The sequence below is a fragment of the Lactuca serriola genome, chromosome 4 (assembly GCF_051521515.1).
Source record: "Lactuca serriola cultivar US96UC23 chromosome 4, Lser_US96UC23_V15, whole genome shotgun sequence".
NCBI lineage: Eukaryota > Viridiplantae > Streptophyta > Magnoliopsida > Asterales > Asteraceae > Lactuca > Lactuca serriola.
Window position 1 is genome coordinate 245940156 of NC_136411.1, and position 8010 is coordinate 245948165.

Here is an 8010-nt window from a genome sequence, read left to right on the forward strand (position 1 = left end):
AGAGGGGACGACTGGTGGTTTTCAGTGCCAAAATATGCATATGGGTGGCGTTAGAATACAGATCGAGGTTTTCTAAGGAGGTGGTGGTGGACTTTGGTGGAATTGGAGTTGGTCGTGGATGGTAGTGACATATGTAGATGTTGGTTTTTCAGATAATGGTTGTGGAGACGTTGATATCTAAAAAATAACGGTTCCAACAAGGATGGTGACTGTTCCAGTGAGGCTCCTCGTGGTTACGCGATGGTGGTGATGATGGCATTCTCTTTTTGTGAGAATTAGCAAGTGAAATGAGTAATGGTGAGAGAGAGAGAGAGAGAGAGAGAATGAGACGCTAGAGAGAGAGCGGGTGAGAGGGAGGTGGGTGGGTGATGTTTTTTCGATTAAAGAAATAAGAAAATAAGAACAAATATGAAAAAGTAATTATTGAAAGGCATTTTTATCATTTTAGGTTGGGTCTGGACAAAAACTACACCCAAATTTCAACCATAGAGACCAAAACTACATAAAGTATCCAAAATTGGACCATTGATGCAACACTAAACGTTTTTAGACTAACACTACATAATTTTGAAAACCATAGGGATCATTTTTTGCAATTTTGTCAAATCGGGACATATATGGGGATTATAACGCACAAAATTAGACGATACAAGAATATTAGAATGCGGTTCTACCATACAAAACTGGGTCATATAAGGAGATACGAGCCTAGTTCCAATCTCCACACCGGATCATATAACGATTAAATACGCACCGGTTCCATTCAACTAACTTGGTCTTTTCGGCCTTAGAAAAATAATTGTAATTATAGAACCGGGACATAACTACGGGAAACAGTTCATAAGTATAATGGAACGTGGTTATAAGAATTAAATTGGCAACAATACCATCAAATAACCATGATATAAAGAATGTTGTTAATAAAAAGCACAAACAGATACTTACATCTAAAGCGCACATTCTAAACAAAAGAAAAGATATGCATAGATGAACAAATTATATTAATATAAACATGCTAAATAACCAATCATTGTAGTCATTGATAAAACATGTCTGCGTGTTGCTAAAATTTCGTTAATTTGGTCATTTCATACTACATAAAAACTTACATAAAAAAATTGAAAAAGAAATTGTTATCCCATGCAGAGAGATTGTCTGATAATCAAGTATTGTAGCTATCTTCCATCCTCACTGAAAAAACAAAGCACAACAAATAATCTTTTTTTAACTAGAATTTCAAAACAGTTGAATTTAAGAAAAATAATTAAACTAAAAGTAGGATGTTATAAAGATTAACAACTAACCTTATATACACTTTTAGACAACCACATTGTTTATAAATTTTTTTAGAAATTCTTTGGCCCATATAGCAATAGTTGTAACAGATGCTTTTTCCTCAAATGGAGTTTTCTCATTCTAAAGGGTACTTACTCTACTCGGAAATACATGTTGTCTGTTTAACCAAATGTTGACTGTTTAACACAAAATCAAACATCCAATTCATTACATAGTGCCCACTTAGGTCAAGCTCAAATAGGTCGGTCTGGTTGCACTAAAATTGTGATAGAAAGTAAACATAAATCAGACAAATGAAACGACAACATCTAACTAGTGGATAACTAATAAGATAAGTACTAGGATAAATTAACTAAGTGGGCATCCATATTGTTGGAATTTATATGTTCTTTTCATACCTCGCAAAAGCCCTAAATATAAACAAGCAATAGAGTTGTATTCAAAGTTATAGAAATAATGTTATTTTCATGCCATATTAATAAATTTCTTAGATTTCCAAAAGATTTAGCAGGTAGTAATGATCAACAGGATTGTGCACATGCTTCATCAGAGAATCCAAAACGTATACAAGATGATTTGAAGGGAAAATCACCAAGATGAGCTAATGCATACTAGTAATATTCGAAATTTTTGTATAAATGAACAAAAAAAACTATTGATGTAGATAGTAACGTATGGTACCTTTGTAAGAATGTTGCGATAAGAAACGATTTTCCATGATGAAGATGTATCTCATCAACGAGGTAATTGACGACATCAATTAGAGTTTCATGACAGGCTTTCCCAAGAATCTTATACGGGTTAAAGAAAGCATATTTTCCCAGATGTTTTCAAAACACTAAGTCTAAAAGCGTACAGAAAATATAACAAAACATCCACAATCAAGTAATATCTTATGACCCACCTAAAAACAAAATACTATGGAAAAAAATAATAGTAAAATTTGAATATGCTTACATCTGCCAAGTGGTTATAATGCACAAAGTTGTTGTTTGTTTTATCAACAAACGATAATACTTTTCATATGTAACTCAAAAAACCAAATATCCCAGCTTTTAGATGCCCAACATCGGCTACCATGTGAACCACTAGGTTGGTCATCAAAAGGTCACGAAGTGATTCTGCTGGCCTTCCTTTGTAAATCTTTTGGTTAGACATGTTTGTTTTTTTCATAACTGTGACAACCCGAAATTTCCATTCTGTACGAACATTATCAAGTCCATAAAAGTTAGATCAGTTGCAGTAAATTTTCAGACTTTTCCGTATACGTTTGAGTATTTCAGGGTTTACATTTAAGGAGATATAAGGAGAGTGGATGCACTAGGGTTTGTGCAACTCGGTTATTTCAAAAATTTATGATATTAGAGTTCATTTCTTGAATAATAATATTTTCTGCCAAAAAATCCTAGGACTATATATATGATTCTTAACCAAATTATTTCATTAACTACATTTCCAACTAGAGAAAAGCCATTTTCTCTCTCACGGATCTTCGGTTTTTCATCCTAAATCGTGAGTACCTCTCTCTAGTTGTATTATATGGCTTATAATGTGCTTAATAACATAGATTTCATAGCAAAACAGCAAGATTCGAGAGTTTACCACCCAAGAACACCTTGGGGAGTAAACTCTTTTATAAGGGTAACATGATGCCTAGTCCTTTCCCCTTGTTAAGTAACTACCTTAGACTTGTATGTAGGTGTATTTAAGACTAGAAATCGTCCATGAACACCAAGAGTAAGGTGTTCACGGCCCAAGAAGTTCTTGGATCGTGAACTCCAAACTCAAAGGCCAAAGAGTGCCTTTATCACTCCTAAAGCCTTGGAACAATAGCCTTGATTTACTCCTAGTTATTTAGGGACCTTAAAACATCAAAAACCCATCCCCATGAGAGATTACGGCCTTAATCTCTAAGGGAAATCGTCCTAGGGCCGTGAACTCCTCAAAGGAGTGTATTAATGCCCTAAACCCTTCCAAGGATTAAACCACCAAGTAGAATTGCTTCTAGGGATCACGTAACACTTCAAAACAAAAAAATGTCATTAATCTTAGGAGCTTACGGCAGTAAAATCAAGGTTTTACAATCATAAACTCCTTGTGTGAGGTTTATTGAAGAGTAAACTCATGTATATGGTCCTTTGGAACCCTAAACCCATTAGCCTTGTCCTACAACAACTTAGATGCAACCCTTAGGACTTATAACACTTATACAAAGTGTTTTCATGTTCAAGAGTGTCCCAACTTAAATTATTAGTTATAATTTGGCTAATTAGTTAGATATATATTCATTATATGATAACTAGGCCTGTGCGTGTGTACAAGTCTCCATTTGCCACCTAGCACCGTATCCGACACTTCAATCCAATCCACTCACTACAAGTGAGTTCATACCCCTTTAACTAACCTTTGAAATACTTTTAAATGTTTTAAATGCTTTTATGGGGGGGATACAAGTTGAATACTTATAGTTATTACATCAATCACATGTTATAAATAACTACAAAACCAATGATTTTATTACTGGTCAAACTATTTATCAAACTGTTTTACTTCAAACTGCTTTACAAACTCTTTTAGTTATCAAATACTTTTACTTAAACTCTGTTATACTTATTATAAATTGCATGCCCATATATGTATAGTTATATAAGCAATGTTTAAAAGGCTTAGGAAGGCCGTCCGCCCTATTTCCTTTTTGCGCTTGAGATGTGGTCTGGTGGGGTATCGGGTATCCGTCTGAAGGTCGTTTAACTATTAATTATATATCATGTGTACATATATAATCATAAGAGTTCTTCCATATTCATACGTACCAGCTACATCATTAGTAAGTTACCATCGGGGTAGCACATGATAATACTTATACTATTGCTAGAACAATGAGTCAGTTCATTCATGAGTCAGTACTTATTAGTATGAGAACATATAAATTATATTACTATGAGAACATATACATTACATTACTATGAGAACATATACAACTGTACAAGAAGAAGAACATATACAACTATACTAGAAGAAGAACATATACAACTATACTAGAAGAAGAACATATACAAAAATACTAGAAAGAGAACATTTACAACTATACTAGAAAGAGAACATATACAACGATACTAGAACGAGTAACAATACATTACGTATACATGAATACGTTAACATAATTGTGATCCACTGTATCCGAGCATGCCTTCAATGTCATGGCCCGAGTTGTCGCCAGAGTCTCTTGGAGGGAGAGCGTGAGTTTGCGTATAGATCCATACTGGATTCACTATCCTACACCTTGTTGCTAGCTATAGCCGGACTTGCAGCTCTGCGGGTGCCAAACGTCATACCTTTTTACGACCTACATTGTCGTGTTACCTAGTCGATAGTATGGTACAATTAATCACATGATACCTTAATATAAATCTGGTTTAATGTAGTTAGTACAACAGTAGTTCCTATAATACAACACTATAGTACTACAATAATTTACCCTTTTCATACATTTAGTGATCATTTCGCTCAAACATTAATGTACAAACTATATTTTGTTAATGATAGTTATACTTGGGAAAATTACACACTTTTACAATAAACGAACATCAAAACAGTTACGCCTTGGTAGAAGGCTACATTTAAAAGAAAATATAGGTTTTTCTGAGAGATTCAAACTTTTACAAACACTTACAAACATTCACATACTTTTATCACCAATGTTTACAAACTCATATTTAAAACCATGTTCAAACGTTTCGATACAAACACCGACACTAAAATACTTATGAACTCAATAGCTTAACGTTGACAAACTCTTTCAAAATAACTTGTATTCTCAGGTCATCAGTAGACAAGTACCGATGCCAGCTTTTGAGAAGACGGAGCGCATTCAAGACTCATCTTATTATTTTGATTTACTTTTTGGTATCTATAACTGTACGGAACACACTTGTATTAAAATTATATATTTAATGCAATGGATGATGTTGTTTGCTTATTTACTATTATACTGTGTTGTGATACTTTACATGACGTCCTCCGCCCAAGAACATTTCCGCCGTTCTCGGTTTTGGGGTGTGACAGATTGGTATCAGAGCATTGTTTATAGTGAATTGAGTATATCAAACAATAAAAGATATACTAACTATAAACCCATTTGGGATTAAAACACTCTGACCAAGAGTCTATACTTTAAATACTAAAATATTTAATTAAGTATACAAGTCTGCATTCATACTAGAAGCAGTGTCACAATGACAAGAACAAAAGTATTACGATTGTTAAATATCACAAGTGAGCTCGGGGATGTATGGTCAGTCCTGGGAATGGCATAGCCTGATCAACTATGTTGGTCCGAGGAGTGATTAGCATATGCCCTAGAATGGTTGTGATATGTTAACAAGTCTAAAAACTTACCAACAATACCACAAGGAGAACAGTAGAACCTAAACTTAAAATACTATAGGGGTATTTTGTGTTACTACAAGCTATTTATACAGTAGATTCTTATATCTCTCTTCTCGTGTAGATTTAAATGGTTGGATTCCATCATGGCGACCCGTACTTCCCAAATGAAGGCAATGCTGGGTGGATCGAAGAAGAGCCCGAAGATGAGCATCCAATCCCTTTGGATGACCACCTCGCAGAAGGCTTTTCTGATGGATCTGACTCTGGGCCTGAAGTCAACAACCTACCGCCAGTAGGTCAAGCTCCAAACGACAATCCCTGACCAGCTTTCCCAGGTCCCACACCCTTGTGGGCAATCAACTTGAATCGTTGGAGTGACGAACAGGGTCAACCCTTACCTTACTTTGGGGACCAAAGCTTTTACAATCTCAGCGAAGGTGGCTCTGAGGATCGAGCTCTGCTCGTCATTATCCGTAGAATAGCTCGTAATGGTGAACAAGGTCGAGCAACCATCGACCGAGTCATGGAGATTGATGCCAACTCTGGTGTCAACACAGTCCGCATCCGCCGTCTTGAAGAAGAAATGGAAAGGACCAGGAGAACCAATGAAACCCTACAGCAACAGCTGGCTGCCTCCGAGCTGAAGTCTCAGAACTTCGAGTTCGTCAGAGGGCTCATGAACGACACCTTCAAGAGTTGGTTCGTCAAGTAGCAGACCTCAGGGTTCGCCCGAGGAATTCTCATCGCCGTTAGAACATGTCTAGTCATCTTTGTCTTTTGGTTAAGGAATAACCTTTAGTATCTGTGCTCTAAGTAGCACTTGTCTGTAAAATATTCCTAACTTCAGTACTCTAACTAGGAATCTAGGAACTGTCAAACTTTCTGTATGGTATGATGTAAGACCTACTGTTAGGTCAATTTTCCCTGAACTTATTACATCAGTAATACCAGTATTATTGACAACTACCTAATCTGTGGGAAAAATCTGTACACTGTGTTTTCCTACTAATCTTCTTTGTTGTGATCTCAAACACTCATTCAACTGTTGGGCTATGGTTAGTTAGTCCATGTGTCACTCTCACCCCACTTACAATTGATTCTTACCATTGTGTTTATCTTTTTAAACTTATAGCTGAAAGTTGCCTCCTCGCAAATCTCCCAGGAATAACCCTGCACCTCCACCACCTCCTCCTCCTCCGGTTATCGATACTGCAATCCTGAATGCTGACGTAGCTGCAGTAGTGGCAACTGCCATGGCTCAGTTTCACTCTACTGATGCCAGCAGAGGTGGAACCCCTGTTGACTCTATTCCTGCTGAAATCCCTGTGCGCTCGAGAGAGTGCTCCTACAAGGATTTCACCAACTGCAAGCCGAAGTCCTTCAAAGGAACTGGCGGAGTCATTGCCTCTCGCAATGGTTCGAGAAGACTGAATCAGTCTTTGAAATCTGTTCGTGCCCTACTGCGAGCAAAGTCAAATATGCCGCATGGACCTTTGAAGAAAAAGCCCTGACGTGGTGGAACGGCCATATTAACGCACTAACTCTCGTGGTGGCCAATGACATGGGTTGGGAAACCGTGAAAGACCTCATGATCAAGGAATACTGCCCGAGGGGCGAGATCCAGAAATTGGAGCAGGAGCTGTGGAGCCTAACCATGAAGGGCTCCAACATAGTCGCATATACCGCCAGATTCAGCGAACTGGTGGCCCTCTGCCCGAATATGGTTCCCACTGAGGGGAAAAAGATCGAGAGGTACATACGGGGGCTAGTGCCTCCGTATAAGGGAAATTTCCTATCTTCAAACCCTGCTACCTTCGATAGTGCCAAGCGACTGGCACAACGACTCATTGACCATGGAGTCAAAGCCCCATCAGCAACAACAACCCTAGCCTTCTCAGAACCCTCCAAACCCGCTGACACTAAGCGGAAGTTCTGGGATGACAAGAAGAAACAACGAGCTGCCAAAAAGGAGCAAATTGTGGTTGTTCATGCCGCAATAACCCCTACTGTTGCTACTGCTCCGGTGAGGCAGTATGCTGGAAGTTTGCCTAAGTGCAACAAATGCAACTTCCATCACAACGGCCCCTGCCGTGAAATGCAGTGCTCTAACTGCAACAAGAAAGAACACACAGTCCGTTTCTATAAATCTCCGACAAGCCGATCACCCAAGTCCCCGGCACTGGCGTGAGCCAGGCCTGCTATGGATGTGGTGAGGCGGGCCACTATAAGAGGGACTGCCCCAAAGCAAAGAATGCTGGCGGAGCAGGGAGAGTACTGGCGATAGGCCATGGGGAAGCAGTTGCTGACCCGATGGTGGTGACTGGT